The sequence below is a fragment of the Chiloscyllium punctatum genome, chromosome 23, assembly GCF_047496795.1.
Source record: "Chiloscyllium punctatum isolate Juve2018m chromosome 23, sChiPun1.3, whole genome shotgun sequence".
Lineage (NCBI taxonomy): Eukaryota > Metazoa > Chordata > Chondrichthyes > Orectolobiformes > Hemiscylliidae > Chiloscyllium > Chiloscyllium punctatum.
Window position 1 is genome coordinate 88,961,372 of NC_092761.1, and position 19,109 is coordinate 88,980,480.

A 19,109-nucleotide genomic window follows, 5' to 3' on the forward strand; every position below is an offset into this window, starting at 1 on the left:
TCAGTGCGAAACAATCTGACCCCTTGTCCTGGGAATGTGACCCCCGAGTCTACACTGTCCAGCAGGGGGCAAACTACCTCTCAGCATCTCCCCTGCCAAACTCCTAAAGAACTTTATAGGTTTCAATTAGATTACTTCCCAATAATGTGGAGAGTAAAAACTCATTTTGCTCATTCTCTCTCTAAAAGGATAACTGTCATGCCAGGAATCAATATTTACAACATCCTATTTCTCTACCTTATCATTTTTGGAAATCTAATGTTCTTGGGTTAAGCATGCCTTAAATTCTAACCAAATGTCTCATACATCCATTTCTGTTTGTGAGGAGGAGGAGGTAAAAGTCATTGGAAGGACCTTTCCTTTTCATTTGATTTCAACAGAATCCCATCTACTGGACCCTTTGACACAAAGATGGAGTTTCATTCTCAGAATGTGGGCATCACAGATGTTTCTGTTTTGCGAGGCTGTCACAGAGGACAGTTAAAAGTCAATTGCATTGATGTGATTCGGAGTTACATATTGGCCCAGAATAGGTAACAGCAGCAGCTGTTCTTCCCTAAAGGACCAAAGGAACTGTTAGTTTTTTTTGTTCCTAACAATCCAGTAGCCTCATGGTCACTGTTATCAACAAAAGCTATTTATTTCTAGATCTACCATTCTTGAAGCACCAAGGTTCTTTTAAAAGCCAAGTTCAAGGTGCTCTGTAAAAATAAGTTGGTGATGTTGAAACTGACTGGGTGAAATGTTGCCAGAACAAACATGACAGACTGGACACTGAGCTGGTTAACACGGGAGGAGGTACCATGCCAATCTAATCTTGGCTGCATTCACCAAATATTCATGTACACAGGAACTGCCATACAAAAGGGGCCTGCATCTATCTCGGTCAAATTCCTGATCGTCACATGATAGCACTGTTGCTTACACTCAATCAGGATCAATGAGTCTACAACAAACCCAACCTCAAATCCACAGGTGGAAGAGCTTCAGGAACAGATCAAAAATTATCTGTTCACCCCAAACCATGTTATACTCACCACCTGTTATGTCTCAAATAATTAGCACACTAGATCTCAACAGGATTATTGGACAGCAATTTGGTTAGAAGGTAGTTATTTTTAAGTAGAGGGCTAAAAGGTGAAGACTAATTGCAGGGCACCTGCTTGATGGAGAATACTTGATTCAACACCAGCCTGGGGTCTGGCACAGCTATGCTGATTTACATGGCTGATGAGCACTGTTGATGGTGTATAGGTCTACCAAGTCTCTGGTATCTGGTTAGTGGGAAGTGGGGAGACACAGAGTGAAAAAGTGCAGTAAGGAAAACCAACACATCCATCAACTAGGATCACTACCCCACCCCAAAGAAAACTGATACACACTAACAGAATGCCACTGTTAGAACAATATGCCTTGAGTCAAGCAATAGAGAGACCTGCAGGGAACAAAGGATTATTAAATACTGTCACTTTAAACACCGACACTTTCCTCTGTAAAATGAACGTCTTGAAGATCTGCTAGTGATCACTCCCCCAGCATCTTTCTAACAGGAAGCCAGGTACTTACAGATAGACTTGATGGCTTTCAACCCTGGAGAGCAAACCAATGTGCTTACCATTACAGTGGGGGGTTTATTTTCCCAGGGGTTGATTGTCCATGATTGGTTTCCCCTGCTGCTGTTGTACGCATGCCCCAGGGAAAGCTAGGAGGTTGTACAGTTATCTCCCTTGGTATAATTCTAAACTATACAACCTACTACCTCAGCCTGAATGCACACAGCAATTAGCCCATCGACTCCTGCATCAGAGGTTCGAAGAGAAGTCTTGTCAGGGGTGGGTGGCGAATCAAGGGTAGGGTGGAGCAGTGAGTGGGGAGGTGTAGGTGAGAGTAGGGAAGGGATGAGTGGAGAAGTGGTGACATTAAAGGATGCAAGAGGATAGGTGAGAGGAGAAGGAGCACAAGGGGGATGGAAAGTGCAGTATCAGTCTGAAGTTTGGCTTTTTCTCTACATGACTATACTTTCTAAAAGGGCAGCTGGATGATGCAAACACACCTTGAGAAGGAGAAAAATGGAGAAATCCATAAACATGGCCTCAGTGTATTCAATTTTACAAATCCAGACAGTTGTACACCCAATGGCAGACACACACACACATTAGTTAGTACACAATAACAGCTAGGTTTCTTTAGTATTAATTTTAAGAAAAATTGATCTTTGCAACACGCCTCTCAATGCCACTGATGGGAATACAGGACCACCCAAATAACAGCTTGCTTCAAACCTCCAGGATCCATGATTTGCTGATCTCCCCTCTCCTTTTCATTAACAATCTCAACTCAATTCCTGTCCTTCTTTCCACACCAAGAAAGGATCCATACAACAATGCTGTCTTCAATGAGACTGCACCTTTTACTGAACTGTCAAGACTGTGATACAGGGAAGCTATAAATCTCAAGAGACATCATACTGTCAGGTGGGCTTGTTGTTGCAGTCTGTGCCTGGCCCCACATCTCCCCTGAACCACATGTCCCTTCCTACTTTCATGGTTAGTCCCTCATGGGAATTCAAACAGATTTCATCCAAAGGCCTCAGAAAGTAAATCACTATTGGCTTTTAGGTCACTATTTCCAGAAGAGAGTAAAGGACTGTTTAAACAGTCAATTATTGTTAGGGAGTTCACTGCTGGAAGCTCAGCTGCATCACTGACTCACGGGTTAGGACTTTCACACTGCTAGCCCCACCCTGCTGTAAAAGAAGAAACTCAGGATTTAAATAAAAACCAAAAGAGTTGTGGATGCTGTAAATCAGAAACAAAAACAGAAGTTGCTGGGAAAGCATTAAATCAGAATTAACATTTTGGGCCTGGTGACCCTTCCTCAGAACTGGATTTAAAGTTAGCCTCTCTCAGCTTCAGTTACTGAGGAGGGTCTTGTGGAGCTCAGACACTAGCATGGACAGGTGGGATAAGTGGCCTGTTCCAATCCTGTACAGTTTGATGTGATTATCATGTGGTCGTCACTCTGACTTGGGTCCTCTGCACATACTGTTTGGAAAAGAGGGTCTTCCACAACCCTCCCCTCCCCAGCCCCTGGTCTAAGCCTCACAACTGGGATGATCTGAGGCTGAGAATCACCACAAGATGTCTTTATATTCCCAAGTTGATCACTTATTGCTGAGGAGAAATCTTGTTGTTTTTTTACCATGTAGACACAGACCTATAGACACGAGCTTGTGGGATATGCAAAACACAAGTTCGGATCTACGGGTTAGTGGCAGCTGGCTTTGCAGTTTTAACATCTGTATGCATCTGGCTTCTCCCTCATTTCTTTTCATCTCCTTTCCCTTGGTGCTAATACCATCCCATCCTGCTCTCTTCCTCCCTCCTCTATTCCCCTTCTCTCGACACACCCAGGTTCACACCCATTGTGTAAATTGTGAACAGAGTCCAAAGCTCCCGAAGTAGAGATTGCCTTTCACTTTGGTTGCCATTTTAAATGAATTTGCAAAAAAGTCACTGCATCTTCTCAACTCAAAATCTGACCAACGAGGGGGGCAAATTAAAAGCTTTTCCAAAACAATAATAAAAATAATATTAAAACCCAAAACACCAACACACTGCGGTCTAGTTGCTGTATGTGCACATGTAGGGCCATCTGTTAGCTCTCAGTTTCAACTTCTGGCATTGGATGTTGTTGGCTCGTCAGGCTGTGTTCTGTCTTGCTAGGCCGCGTTCTGAAAATAGAAGGGAGAAAAATTAAGAAATGAAAAGGAGTTTTTAAAGATTGCAAATGAAATACTTCACTGCTAATACTTCCAAAATACCTAATTCGGGACATTTAAACCAGACAGTGCCTTGTAATTTCTTAAACGTTATGAAGAGTGTTTATCCAATCTTGTCCATCGAGTATTGGGCGTTTATCTGTATGTACGTTTAAATGTAAATAAAGTTTCTTGATTCAAATGACTGAAAATGAGATATAGCGACAGAATTGAGTGAAAAGTATGATCTCTCATTGAAAAAAACACAACCATTATCCATCAGAAGAATTACTTGACTCAAATTCTGGAAGATTTCTTTTGTACCACAGCAGACTCCTTGGCTCGCTACCCAGGCGCCTTCTCCACGCCAAGCTTGGATACACAGCCTTTGTGTCTTGATTTCGCTCTCTCACTTTTATTCTCGTTTCTCCCCTAAACCTTTTCCTCCTGGAAAAAAGCAACAATGCCTTTGGACCAACTTTAAGTGTGGCTGACGGTCCAAGTCTTCCTCACACACGTTGCGGAATTCTGAAAAGAAACGGCAATGTGCAGTTGGACTGAGGCAGCTACCCACCCCCACCTCCCCCCCCCCACTCCGCCCCCTTGCAAAAGGCAAGCACCCGATCCACGCACATTTTGCTAAAGGCTGAGGCGCAGGCCTCATCTTGCTGCTCGCTGTCTCTCTGTCACAGCGCAGAGAATGAAGAAAGGGAACACGATAAAGCTGATGCATTTATACAAAATCTACACACATCACAACAGGTTTGTGGGGGGAGACAGAGAGAGACAACAGTCCAAATGGAGCTGTATCCAAGCTCCCTTCCTCCCTGTGTCCCTTCCCCACACATCAGACACCACCATACTTTCGCTATCTGCTCTCCTCCTTCCACCCAACCTTCCAGCTCATTTTAAGATGCTTCTCTGTTTGTGACAGTAGGGCCTACCTCAACATTGCGCAGTACCACCAACGTTGAAAACAGCGCTGCCAACACAAATGCTCCAAGCAGGGTTCGGGTAATTCCACAATTCCGGAAAAGCATAGAGACAACACAGGCACAAGCAAAAGGGGGAGACTGCCTGCTTCCTGTCGTCCAAATAAAGGATCACCAAATAGAATTTTATCCTTCGCGAATGGAATCAGTTTCCCTCGCAATTAAATCTGCTGACTGCACAAGCCAGCTGTTTCCCCTTGCTAGCAAAAAAAATGGCGATTACTATTCTTTTGTTTCATCTGGGTGGGATTAGCAAGGAAATATTTGCGTTGATTTCCATCAACGAAAACAAACAACAAAAAAAACCGTTGGGAGAAAGCATTGCAGCAGTTTTCAGACGGTGCATTTTTTGAATCGCGCCCCCCCCATGCAATCTGATGCTGCCCCAACTAAGCAAAACTGGCATCATGCAGTGCCCGGGCACTGCGGATTCTTACTTAGTACAGCGACAGTACCATTTGGTTGATGAATAGCCATCAGCAGATAGGGGAAAGAGAAAGATTCACAGGCTCACAAGGACTTTGGAGAGGTAACACAGACTCTCTCACACACACAAAAAAAAACTCGGCCTTTCAATTGTGATCAAACATCTAATTCCCAGAGCCAGAAAACTTTGAAGGAGCCTCTTTTGGTTTTCTTTTCTCTTTTTCTCTAAGCGTTAAATGGCAATTAAGGACGAAAGGGGTGGTAGGAAAGACAGAGGGAAAGAACGAGAATGAGAGAGAGAGAGAGAAAGAGCGCAAAGGGCTTAGCGTGGATCTTGGCACAATACACAAAGCCCGACAATGTGAATTTTAATATCAGATGGTACCCTGTGAATCTTGAATGCAAAGAGAAGACAAATCTGCTTTGAAATGCAGTTCCGGTGCCAAATAATTTTAACACTTTCGAGACAGAGGCACAGGTCAGGAAAGCAACAGAAAGCGAAGGAGGATTACAGACGGCTGTCTATGTAGATGTCTGCATCCTGGCAAAGACAAGCAATATGGAGTAACGTTGGCACTGAAGAGCATTAACAGTTGCCTGGCTTTGCACACATTACCTCTTGCTACTTTTCCATTCAAAGTGGATCGCTTCCCTCAAGGCTAATAACTTGAGAGCCACATTATGTCAAAATAACTATTTTCATTTGACAATACGGGAGGGGTAGTGGGAGGTGTAAGGAGGGGGGTGGGGGGGGAGCGACAGAGGGAAGGAGAATGTTCACGAGAGACGGATGCCAAGAAGAAAAAGAACCAAAAAGAGACCATTGTGTCTGTGGTAGTGTTCTCTTTAACTCACCAGGAACGTCCGAAAATTCCCAATCATTGTTTTTTTTTAAACTTTGTGGAGACGGGTGAGGAGCTGGGATATTTTAAGAAGAAGGGTCTAGAATTCATTCACTGCTTTGTCCACATGCGGTTGATGAGAATAGATAAAAGGAGGCAACTTTTAATTTTCAGAAACAGTTTACAAAATGAAATACTGAGATTAGTGAATTTATAACTGGAGAAAATAATTTCGATCTTTTAACAAATGTGAATAAACTTATGGCCTTCCAATCCTGCGTCTACCCGTCTACCCTGAACACACCTAAAAACAAACCCCTAAAAAGCCGTCTAGAGTGCTTGAACTGTTGTTCTGGTTTCTGCTTTAACAGAGCATCAAGAGGCAACATCTGTTTGTAAAATCGCCAACCCTGAGCCTTTCAATTTTTTTTGGCGTGCTTTTTAGAAGCAGAGAGCCATGACAGAGAGGAGAGAGTATTTACAAGCAGCCTGATTGCAGCACACCGCCTCTTACAATCCCAATTTTTTCCTTCCCTCTGTTGATCGGGTTTGAAATGTGGCTTCTCCGTACTTGTGAACAGCTGGATTGGAGGTAGTGTTCCAACATACCTTACCCAGGAAGGACAAGGCAACTCCTGAAGGAGCCTTTTCTCCCCCTCTCTCTCGTGAAACCAATGACTAATTTTTGTGTGTATGTATGTACGTGTGTGTGCGCCCGTTGAGTGGGGGCTGGAGGGGGGGTTGCGCAGGTTAGGTAGGGGGGGGGTGCAATTGAGGATTGATGCTTTTTTTACATAGTCTTTTCATCACCAATTCTGGGTGGGTTGTTGGGGTGGAGGTATGGGGGGGGTTGGTGTTGAGAGGTTGAAAATTAGCGACAAAAGCTCTCAGGCTTTGCCAACTCTGTGGCCGGAAGAATGAAAGAAAAATGCAAGAAAGAGTAGAACGAGACTGGACAAGAGAAAGAGAACAAGAAACAAGAAGGTGTAATGAAGAGAGAAATGAGAGGAAAGGGGAAAGACGGGTAGAGAGAGAGAGAAAAATATGAAAAGTGGAGAGATTAATAGAGAAAAGATGGAAAGAGTGACACAGAGAGAAAAATTAAGGGAGTGGACATGAGAGAGAGAAGACAATCAAGAGAAGGAAAAAGACAAAAATGTGTGTGAGATAGAGAAAACATTCAGAAAAAATGAGCGAGAGAGAGCACACAGTCATTTGACTACTGCTCATTACTGCAATACAGCGAGTGTCAATTATTTAAAAAAATTGGACGAACATAATTCTTTAGAAAGAAAAGAGGAATATTGCTGATAATAACATCAAATATTCTGGTCAAGTGAATATACAGTTTTAATCTGTCCTCACAAAAAAAATCAAACGCATACAGAATAACTAGGCATGTTACTATGGAGACTTGTGTAAACTCTTGAGTATAGGCATGAATCTTGGCCTTTCCCCCATATCCCATCTTGCATTCTGCTCACGGATTACTGCGGCAGTCTTACACCAATCATGGACATTAATCTCGAGCTTCAAATGTGCTGACTGGGAATGAAGCAGCTAGGGATCATTTTTCAAACTGAAAACCTAATTTGCAGCATCACTCACTCACTCACACACACACACCATCACATAGAGACACAAAGAAAGAGAATCAAAAATAAGCCACTGCTTGGGAAAAGGAGGTTTCACACTGCAGAACACTGCTTTCACAATCCCTCTTATCCACCCCCTCAGCTCCCCGCCTTCCCCTCCCCTCTCTGTCGTCTCCATCGTTTGATTAACCATGTAATCATGCCGCCCAGCACTCCATGTCTGGTGCCAGGCAATTGAGATGCCTGAAGAGCCACCGACCATTGTACAGCAGTACAGGACCCATTAATGCCAGGGGACAATGAACTGTCTAGACCCTCATGGCCTTGAAGATACCAAGATATCTAAGGGGATAGCAGCCAAATGAAACACCAAGCAGCAGGAGTAACTCCTTAGTTAGGACCTCCTTTGCAAACAGATAGGCAGAAACATGACATTTTAGAACTAATCACTCTGCTGCAGTCTTCCAATGCCCATTGTGCAGTATAATTAACGCAAGGCATTAACATGTACAGATAGCCAATTAAACTCTGCAGAGATTATTTGTGACGAAGCAATGTATTAGAACGAATGTCACTGTCTTGTTTAGGTATATTTGAGGATGGAGTGTTGCCTTCAAAATACTGGAGCATTTACAGTTGATGGAAACAAAAGAATGTGACTTCTCTCTCCTTCAGAAACCTCTCCGAGGTGGCTGAATTTACAGGAATACAAGTATTCATCTTATTTCAAAAGTCATTCTGAACCTGTCTGCCCTTCACCACCTCCGTATATTAAATTGATTTGCAAAGGTTCAAGAAGTCAGCTCACCATCACCTTCTGAAGGGCAATAAGGGATGGTCATCAAATGCCAGCAACACCTACATTCAAATGCAAAACAAAATTATGTCTCTGTCCCCACACAAACACACAGACACATCTTAATGTTAAACCTTCAGTCTGTGAGAGTGGCCTTAAAGCTCAGACTCCGGTATCTTGATGCAGTGCCGATTGCCTGAAATGGGTTAAACATAGAGAGAGAGAGAGAGAGAGAGAGAGAAAAAAAAAGTTGTCTGGAGCCAATCTTTTCCCTTCTGTGATTTAACAGTGAACAGCGCAGGGCAGGCTGGCTGCGTAGCAACCTGAGACTGGCAGACAGCCAACTTATTTCACCAGCAATTGATCGTGGCTCCTAGCCATCATAGCGAGGCCTCAAAAACCAGTACCATCATGCATCTGATATTCACAGCCTGGCATCCTGCCAAAGATAAATCCTCTATTAAACAGAGAGAGAGGTGGAGAAAGAGAGAGAGAAGACATAAAGCTGCTAAATGCCGATTTAAAATAAAAGATAATACCTGGCCAAAACAGCATCGAGGTTGTCTGTGCTTTATATTTGGACAGTATATATTTTTCAGTTGTCACGTTGATTCACATGACTTCAGTCTTTTCTGTATGTGCCCTAGACTAAGCAGTGGACTATGCACTGCCAGGCACTGTTTCCTAACCTTAGTGTAACTCTCTCCTCCTCCTCTCTCTGACTGCAGCCCTTCCATGAGCCAGAGGAAATGGGGTGCTGAGTGCAAATACTGATCATCAACAGTGCGGAGTAAACTCTGAACTTTGTTCCTTCTTCATTAAACAGATTTCTGAAGCTATAATTAGTACCTCAGTTATTTCTCTGATTGGAGCCTGACGCCAAGTGTTATTTAAGATCCAGCTTTGCCAACACATCCCATTGAGCCGGTGTGGATTCAGGAGATCAATCTCCTGTCAAGTGATTAGATATACAATTAACTTGCTCAGTGAAGACAATTTTCCTTACCAGCATTCTTCTCCAAGAGGCTATCATCTTGTGAGCAACCTTCCCAATTCTAACATTCTGTTTCTCCCTGTGCAGATCATATTTTAGCCAATCATATTGTTATACAAACTACTTCTTTTCTAACAGTGGTTTGAAGAGATACAGCTTCCACGGGTAAATAATTTGATATTACACTAACATTATTTCTTCCCAAGCACAAAGAGAATGGAGACTAATCATTCCATTGATTTACAACTTCTTGGGAATGACATTGGGACAAAACATTCCCTCTCCCGGGTGCAGAGGAATTTATCAACTATTTCTGTGTAGATTGCCCATTTAGGTATCCACATGGCTCAGAATTTATGTTTGTATATTTCCCATAATCAAGAAAGAACAGACTTTTAATTGTACATCTGGGTGAGTGTGAGCTTGGTGAATGTGAATTCGGTGTGAGTGTGAGCTCAGCTTGAGAGTCAGCGTGGACGCAATGCAAGTATGAGCTGGGTGTGAACATGAGGCTATGAGTGTAAGAGGGTGTAAGTCTGTGCTCAGATTGAGCTCCTTTTGCAGGTGAGTTGGGTGCAAATGTGAACAGAGAATTGGTGAGAGTGTGGGGAGAGTGTGAGCTGGTGCAAGTGCATATGTGTAGGTTCAGTGTAGGTGTGAGTGTGAGTGTGAGCTGTGTGTGTGTATGGGCTGAGCATGAGCTGGGTAGGGTGTGAGCTGGGTGTGCATGTGAACTGGATGTTAGCTGGGTGCAAGTGTGAGCTGGGTGTGTATATGGGCTGAGTGTGAGCTGGGTGTGTGAATGGGCTGGGTGTGAGCTGGGTGTGCATGTGAACTGGATGTTAGCTGGGTGCAAGTGTGAGCTGGGTGTGTATATGGGCTGAGTGTGAGCTGGGTGTGTGAATGGGCTGAGTGTGAGCTGGGTAGGGTGAGAGCTGGGTGTTAGCTGGGTGCAAGTATGAGCTGGGTGTGTATATGGGCTGAGTGTGAGCTGGGTAGGGTGAGAGCTGGGTGTGTGTGACAGCTGGATGTTAGCTGGGTGCAAGTATGAGCTAGGTTTGTGTATGAGTTCATTTTTGTTCTTTTTTTTTCCTGAGTGAGCACTTTGTGAAGATTGGACTTTATGTTTCATTTTTCTTTCTCTATCTCTCCCAAAGTCTACAGATGCCTGGAGTTTTGAAGACAGACAAGCCGAAGGATCATCAAATGGTAAAAAAAATTTGTGACTGAGCCACTAAGCAGTGGGAAGGTAACTAACTACAAATAAAATATTTGACAGGATTCCTGCTCTGGATTGAGTCCAGTAGCTTATGCAGAATCTCCAAAATACAACATTTCCCACCTAAAGGGCTGTAGGAAGAAGTGGTATACGCTAACATCCTCATCTCTGAACTCTCCTTCAAATCACATACCTTTGTGACATTGGTTCAACCATCAGCATTGCTGGATCAAACTCCTGGACCTTGCTATCTAACTTCACTGTGGGAGAATTTCTACCATAAAGATGGCAATGATCCAGGAAATTTGGTCACTGATTCAGGGAAGTAGGGATTAGCAATAATTGTTAACCTGAAACGCAATACTCAAATCACGACTCTGTGAGAGTAACTTCAGGAGAGAGCAGGACAAGCAGCAAACAAATAAAGTTAAGTATCTATTGATGCATTGGGACAAAGTGACATTTGCAATAACTGAAAATACAAGAACTGTGGACAGAATTTCATGTGTAGGTGGATAGCCATAAAGAGTCCAAGGCATCTCTCTCCAATATAGAGAGAATTGGTTATATTTCACTTGAGAGACACCACTTCAGAAGCATGGAATAAAGTAGGAGATAGATGTAAAAGATCTCTCTGTGCTACTGTTAGAGGTGTCCAAGCCAAGATTAGTCCCCCAACTCACATCACTCAAACAGTCTATCTGGTCATTATCACATTGCTGTTTGTGAACTTGCTGTGCAGCTATTGGCTGCTGATTTCTGATAATTTCAATGAACAACATTGGTTTTGAGATACTTGAGGTCATTAAAGATGCTACAGAAACAAGTCTTCTACAAACAGATGCAGATTAAAGCAGTGACCGAGTGCAACTTAAATAATTTAATTTATGCATAAGAGGCTGTGATATGAATTTCTTCATTATTAATGCAATGTGCAAATATTCCACGGAACTACTTATTTATGCATTGCAAAGACAGAAAGACTGACTTACCTTTATCTAGACTTATAGGGTAGAGCAGTCCATCAATACTTCACCACAAATTTCAATTTAAGTGGGATTTGAACCAACAATTTTCTAATTGTCTCACAATCATATGACAACTGACACTGTGGGATGTGCAATAACAGTGCAGGGGAGAGTTACGAAAGGAGCCAGGGATATCCTTTAGTATTCCGAACACTCAGGATCTCAAGATATCTTACTTGTTTCCAATTCAAATACTGAATCTCAAAATCAATCAACTGCCCCTAGGAACTGTGCCACAGAAGGAAGGGATTATTTGTAATGTAGCCCCAGGAATAATTGTAGGATGGATACTCTCCTATGACACTACCAGCCAGCTGCTCTTTCCGATGACTCAAAGTTTATTGCACTGAAGAATTCTCTGAAAAGCCCATGATGGATTATAGTTTGATCTTTCACGGGTAGTGCATGACTGAAGGGACTAAAGGATGAAAGGAGTAAGAGAGCAATCAGGATTTCTTATAGTGCTTTCCTGGATTAAACTCCTCGTGGATAAAACTTAGTCTTTGGTTTATCTAATCTTTGGGCAAAATGAAGTCCGATTCTGGGAAAATACAACTTGTGTTTCTAGAGTGGCTTTCATGATATCAGCCATCCCAAAGTGTTCTACAACCAAATATGTGTTTTTGAAATGTAGTCATTGCGTTAATGTAGGTGATACAACATTAAGTGTGCACATAGCAAGTTCCCGCAATGGCTCTGTAACAATGAATAGGTAATTGGTTTCAATAATGTTGACTGGCCCATTGGTCTTCTTCAGAATATTGCCACGTGATTTGTTTCACTTATGAGAGGGTGGATGAGGCCTTTGTTTAATGCCTCATTGAGAAAGTGGCATCACTGCAAGGGCAGGATTCAAGGATTGCACATTTAGGATGGAGGTCCCCGATTGGGACTTGAACTCACAACCTGCTGAATCAGAAAAAGAGTGCTTCCTGCTCTGAGACACAGCTGACAACTCAGCAAGGAGCAATATTCTGCATTCAAATGGCAGCTGGAAGGACGTCCAGGTTTGACAAAATTACAGCTAACTCCTACCGGCCATATAAGGCAAACATAAACTCCATTGCATTCATAACATGAAAGGCCTATGACCTCTTTTCAAGCCTCTTAGCTGAACTTGGAGGGGATGGGGGTGCAGAGCAGGAGCCAAGAATCTCCTAATCCTAAGGATTGTTCGATAGCAGCTAAAAGCCCATGGAAAGAAGCCCAGAGCACCCTCAGCCCCTCGGTGAGCTGCAGGTGCAATGTACAGTGGCAGGTCCACTTCCAGAAACACATCTGGTGAAAATCAAAAATATCTGTTGAGTGTGCAGAATTGTAAACCCTTACAGCAGGGAATGTGGCCATTCTGTCAGCCGTGCTAGTGGCAGCTCGTTAGCAAGCTGTCCAGTTTCGTCCATGCCCCAGCTTTTCCCCTTTACCCTGAATACGAGTATCCTGTTGTGCTTGTGGGGTGTTCTCTTGGAGACGGATTTCACCGTCTTTTCAGGGAGCCGTTCCAGAGTGTAATAACCTTCTGTCCCGAACCACTCCACCATAATACAGCTGTTCCATTAATAAATAACTTACAACTCTTCTCCTGCACTTTGCAGCATCATGTACCCTGAAGAATCAGAGAAATGTGAAGCACAGAGAAGGTCATTTGGTTCATGAGCCTGATCATAGAAAGAGCTATTCAATTCAACCTGATCTCTCTCCCCTTTCCTGATAGCCTTCAAATTCTTTCCCTCTTGCATGGTAATAGAATTTAATACATGGAATAATGGGTAAAAGAATGAAAGTAGGTACATTGGTGGCAGAGTGCCAGCTTTCTCCATGTTTTCTCCCCAACTTCAGAATTGCAGCTTCAAGTTTCTTCAGCTCAAAATGGCACAGAGTTGCTTTCAAATTAATCTGAAAATTTAGCTGCAGCTCAATTAGTAAGATTATATATCCTTTTTGATACATTAACTGGGAAACTTAATTTAGGCTGTTGCTTCAGGAATAGTCATGTTGTGTTTTTTTTCAAAGTGATATGTAAACAGAGCACGTTTCTCCTGGTCAAACTCTTGGGTAAATCCAATCTCGAGTGCTGGACGTTGCTGGCTAGTCTATTTATTGTGCATCCCTAAATGCCCCACACCAGGTGATGGTGAATCACTGCAGCCCGCATTGTATCAGTGCACTCAGTGTGGCTACAGAATTCCATAATTTTCAGCCAGTGGGAATAAGGGAATAATGATATGGCTCAAAGTCTGATGTTGCATGGGTTGGAGGGGTGCTTGTTGGTGGTGAATTTTGCACATGCCTGTTCTCCTCAGTGTCCCAGGTGGTAAGGGTCATGGGTTTGGAAGGTACAGCTGAAGAAGCCTTGGTGAGTTGCTGCTGTGCATGCTGGAGAAATCAGGAAGTAATACAGTCACAATACAGTTCCATCATTAAACCAGTGGAAAGGCCAGGGACATGACTTTGAGTAATTCTCAACACAAATTGCTAGTTTAGTGGGAAGACTAAATATTAAGACTTGGCAGCAGAACACAATCAGCGTCCAAACTGATTTCTTCAAGAAACAATATCTTCCAATCCAAATTCTCCAAATGGTTAAGCTAATATTATTTTCATTAAAAAGCTGAGCTGTGCTCATCCCCACCCCAGCCTGAACTCACCAGATGTCTGCAAAGACAAACAGTAGCTTCAGAACCATCCAATCAGACAGTGCAGAAGGAAGCCATTTGACCACTGTGTCTGTGCCAACTCTTTGAATACTGATCAATTATTCCCATTCACCTGCTCTTTCCCCATAGCCCTGGAAGAGCATAAGATGTAGGAGAAGGAGCAAGTCATATTCAGTGACTCAGCTTCCACTGTTCTCTGCAACAGATAGTTCCAAAGATTCACGACCCCCCTAGAGAATAATTTCTTCCACATCTTCATCTTAAATAGGAGCCCCTTTACTGTGAAACTGCTAACCTTTCCCCTTCACATATTAATTCTTGATTTCCCTTCTGGAAGTGCGCACTGAAAGTGCAGCATGCCCTACACCTCAACAACTCATTGCATTTTTAAAAAAGATTGTGGAAACAATTTCTCCTTATTTACTCATTCTGAGTAGTTCTTGAAATTTCCTCTTTACCGTCTGCTGTAAGGAGAATATCTCAGTTTCTCCTGACTCTCCACAGAATCACAGTCCTTTATTTCCAATATCCTTTTTTAAATTCATTCACGGGATGAGGATGTCGCTGTCTAGGCCAGCATTTATTGCCATCCCTAATTGTCCAGAGTTGAGAGTCAACCATGTTGCTGTGGGTCTGGGGTCACATGTAGGCCAGACTAGGTAAGGATGGCAGTTTCCTTCCCTATTAAAATATTAGTGGACCAGATGGGATTTTCCAATAATCACCAATGGATTCTTGGTTATTATTATATTCTTAATTCTAGTATTTTATTGAATTCAAATTCCAACTGGTTCCCCAGAACACTATCTGGGTGTCTGGGTTAACAGTCCAGTGATAGTAACACTAGGCCATTGTCTCCTCAATCTTACTGGCCACAGTCAATTTGTCCAGTTGGAAGTGACCACAGGAGCTCAATTAGTTTCTGATGAGGATGTTGTGGAAATTGAATGATGTGCTGAAAACTTGACTTTTTTGTGGGGGTGTTTGTCAGTTCTATCAATGTTGCCAGACCAGACCATTTCAGAAGGCAGTGGCAGTCAAGCACATTGCTGTGTGTCTGGAGACAAACGTAGGTCAGATCAAGTGAGCATAGCAGATTTCCTTCTCTAAAAAGACATTCGTTCAGTCTTCTGAATCCCCAGGCCACTAACATTATCATTATATTACAGTTAACATTAGGCAGCTGATTATTCACTGCAAGACAGAGGTGGAGTCTCACTCCACAATTCCTGTCAGCTACAGACACCATTTGAGCAGATATTTCACAGCTTCAGAGGTTCTAAGCTCTTCAGCTCCCCCTTTAAATTCTCAGCCTTGTTCTATCACCTTTGCTTTAAGTGGCTCCTTGAAACCTACCTCTGATCAAGTATTTGGTCACCTGTTGCATTATCTTCCTGTCTGACCTAGTGATTTTATTCCTTTCTGATTTTATTCCTGTGAAGCATCATGAAGGTGGTGAACTGTGTCAAAGGTGTCATAAAAATGCAAACTGACATTGTTGTTACATAACCTTTTCTGAAATGCAAATTTAGCTCATCTTCAAATTGCACACACCTACACACACCCACACATTTGTATATACACATACACACAACCCTGCCAAGTGCTCATACCCACACCTACAGATTCGTACATACACACTTACACACTTGTACATATACACCCACATAGAATCATAGAATATCTACAGTGTGGAAGCAGGACATTCCACCCATCAGGTCCACACAGACCCACCCCATCCCTTTAACCCTGCACTTTCCATGTTTTATCCTCCTAGCCTGCACATCCCTGGACACTATAGGCAATTTATCATGGCCTATCTGCCTGACCTGCACACCTTTGGACTGAGGGAGGAAACCGATGTAGCCACAGGGAAAATATGCAAACAGAATGTACTAACTCCACACAGGCAGTCACTTGAGGCTGGAATCGAACCCGGGTTCCTGGCCCTGTGAGGCAACAGTGCTAATCACTGAGCCACCATGCTGCGCCTTTGTATTCTGGAAGAAAAAGCAACAACATGTTCATGAATATAGACAGACACACACACACACACACACACACACAGCTCAGCGATATTTCTCACTTGGTTCCCAGTTCATTCCCAAATCCAAAAATGAAATTATTGCATGACAGAATAAATGTGTCAAAGTTCACATCAATACTGTACACATTGACAATTTAAGTACATCAAGACTGCCTGGAATAGTCCAGGGCGTCAGAACATGAGGCTCTCATTTTAAAGGCTGTGCAGCCCAAGTGATGGTAAGACATCACAAGACGGAGCAGGTGAGAGTTGGGGTCCTTTATTTTCTGATGCTTTTAGTGTGTCCTTTATGAAGTTAGTGTGAGGACGATTGTTGATTCAGTTCTCAATTGGTGTCAGCCTTTTGGTACAAAAGACTGTTCTGAATTTGTACTTAAATTAGTGCCATTGGCTAGTTAGTGTGAGATATGGCTCATTGGTGCAATAGATGTTGCTCTTAGTGTCATTGAGTCATACAGCACAGAAACAGACCCATTGGTCTAACTTGTCCATGCTGACCAGGTATCCCAAATGTAACTAATCCCATTTGCCTCGAAACCCTTCCAATCTATGAACCAGTCCAATTGTCTTTCCAATGTTGTAATTGGACTTGCCTTTACCACTTCTTCTGGCTCCATTCACGCCCCATGTTTTGCATGAAAACGGTGCCCCTCAGGTCTGTTTTAAAACTTAACATCTCAACTTATGGGTTGGACCAGGTCAGAGTAGAGGGCATTGAATGTTTCTCACTAGTCCTGGGCAGAGGAAACAGGACTGTTCTGATCCCCAGCACTGACCTTGATGAAGGGACAGATTCCTCCAAATGCACCCAGTCCATTTTCATTCACTTCTCCTCATTCAAAGAGTACATTCAAACACACACTTACTCATATGCTCCACACACACAAACACTCTCTTCTCCACACTAAAGCAATTCTTTATAAGGAGGTTTTGATCTGGCCTCTCTACTATCTTTACATAGCAGCATTTCCTGCCCCATAATAGTGACTCAGGATAGATTCATGCAGTTTTCATGCTCCTTCTGTTGTTTACAGTGCTGCATTGACCAGGTCACAGTATATTAACCAGATGGTAAATGAGTACTCAGTGTACAGGAATGGACTGAGTGTTGAGCATGGCTGGAATGATGCCACATAGCAACTGAATTCCATTCAATCTGCTGTACCTTGTAGAAGACAATCTGCTAGGCACCAAAAATGTCCTTTTCAGTAAAGCTTTCTGTAATGCAAGACCAACGAGTAAATGTATTGGCCTGGTTTAGAACATTTTTTTATTCATACATGCGATGTGGACATCATTGGCTGGGCCAGCATTTATTGCCCATCCCAAACTGCCTTGAAGAAGGTGGAATTCAGTTTATTTACTTGGCCATTTCAAAGGATGTTACAGTCTGGAGTCACGTGCGGGCCAGACCACGTAAAGATGGTAGATTTCCCTTCACAAAAGGATGTTAGTGAACCAGATGGTTTTAATTCAAATCCTGAGTTTGCTGAACTTTATTGACCTCAACATCTTTGAATGATCACCTTTTGGCCAGAACATAATCACTGTAGAGAGAGTACAGAGGAGATTTACAAGAATGTTTTGCTAGGAATGTTTTGCAATAGCAAATTGCAGCTATTGCATAAAATTGGATAGGCTGGGGTTATTTTCCTTTGACCCCGAGTGGAGGTCAAATATTTTGGGGAGGTTGGGGGGGGGGGGGGGGGGGGGGAGGTGCTGTGGAATCTAAGGTCATTGCTAAAAGCATTAGAAGGAACAGGAGAAAAAACCATTCACCTAGAGTTGGCTAAACAAAATACCAAATAACCGCAGATGCTGGAAACCAGAAACAAAAACAAGAATTGCTGGAAAAGCTCTGCAGGTCTGGCAGCATCTGTGGACAGAGATAGCAGAGTGAACATTTAGAGTCCAGTGACCAATCTTCAAAATCTGGAGTTGCTGCCCAATTTGGTGGTTGAGGTGGAACTCGTTTAAGAGGAACTTGAATCTGCAGCTGGCATGCTGGGGCTTGGAAGGCTAAGGACCAGGTGATGGTAAGTGGTATTAGAATGGGGGCTAGTTGATTCAGCCACATTGGGCTGAATAGCCTCATTCTATGCTCTAACCTTTCTAAGGTTTCTACATGACAATTAGTCAGGGCTCGTATCCTGATTACCACCTGTGTAGATATTCTTTGTCCCCTGGCCCTTCTCTACAGCTTGTCAATATTCAATCTCACACAATCAGATGCCCCAAAACTGCTACCATCCATGGATGCCAGTATGACTTACTATGGCCATAACAAATTTCATTCATACAACACCTTAAACACAGTAAAACCATCCAAGGAGTTTCCATGGGGCAATTATCTTATAAGAATCAACGTCAAAAAGTATTCTACTTGGAGATAAGAGGACAGATGACAAAAGGTCTGTTTAAAGAGGTAGGTGTTAAGAAGCATCTCAAAAAGGGAAGAAAGAGAGAGAGAGAGAGACAAAGAGGGTCATATTAGTAATCTTGGACATTAAGGCCCTGAAGCTGAAGGCACAGCAGAAAAGAGGTACCAATAATTTCAGAGAAAAAAAAAGCAGATTTCCTTTGATGTCAGATTTAACCCGAGTTCTATCTTTAACATCGATATACAGAGGAACCACGATTATCTAGCAATTGATTCACTGAATTTCCGAACAAGATCACAAGGTCCCAATGCAGGGCTAATTCCACGAACGAGATACTCCCTTCGGATAATCGAGGTTCCTCTGGATAAGGGTTGT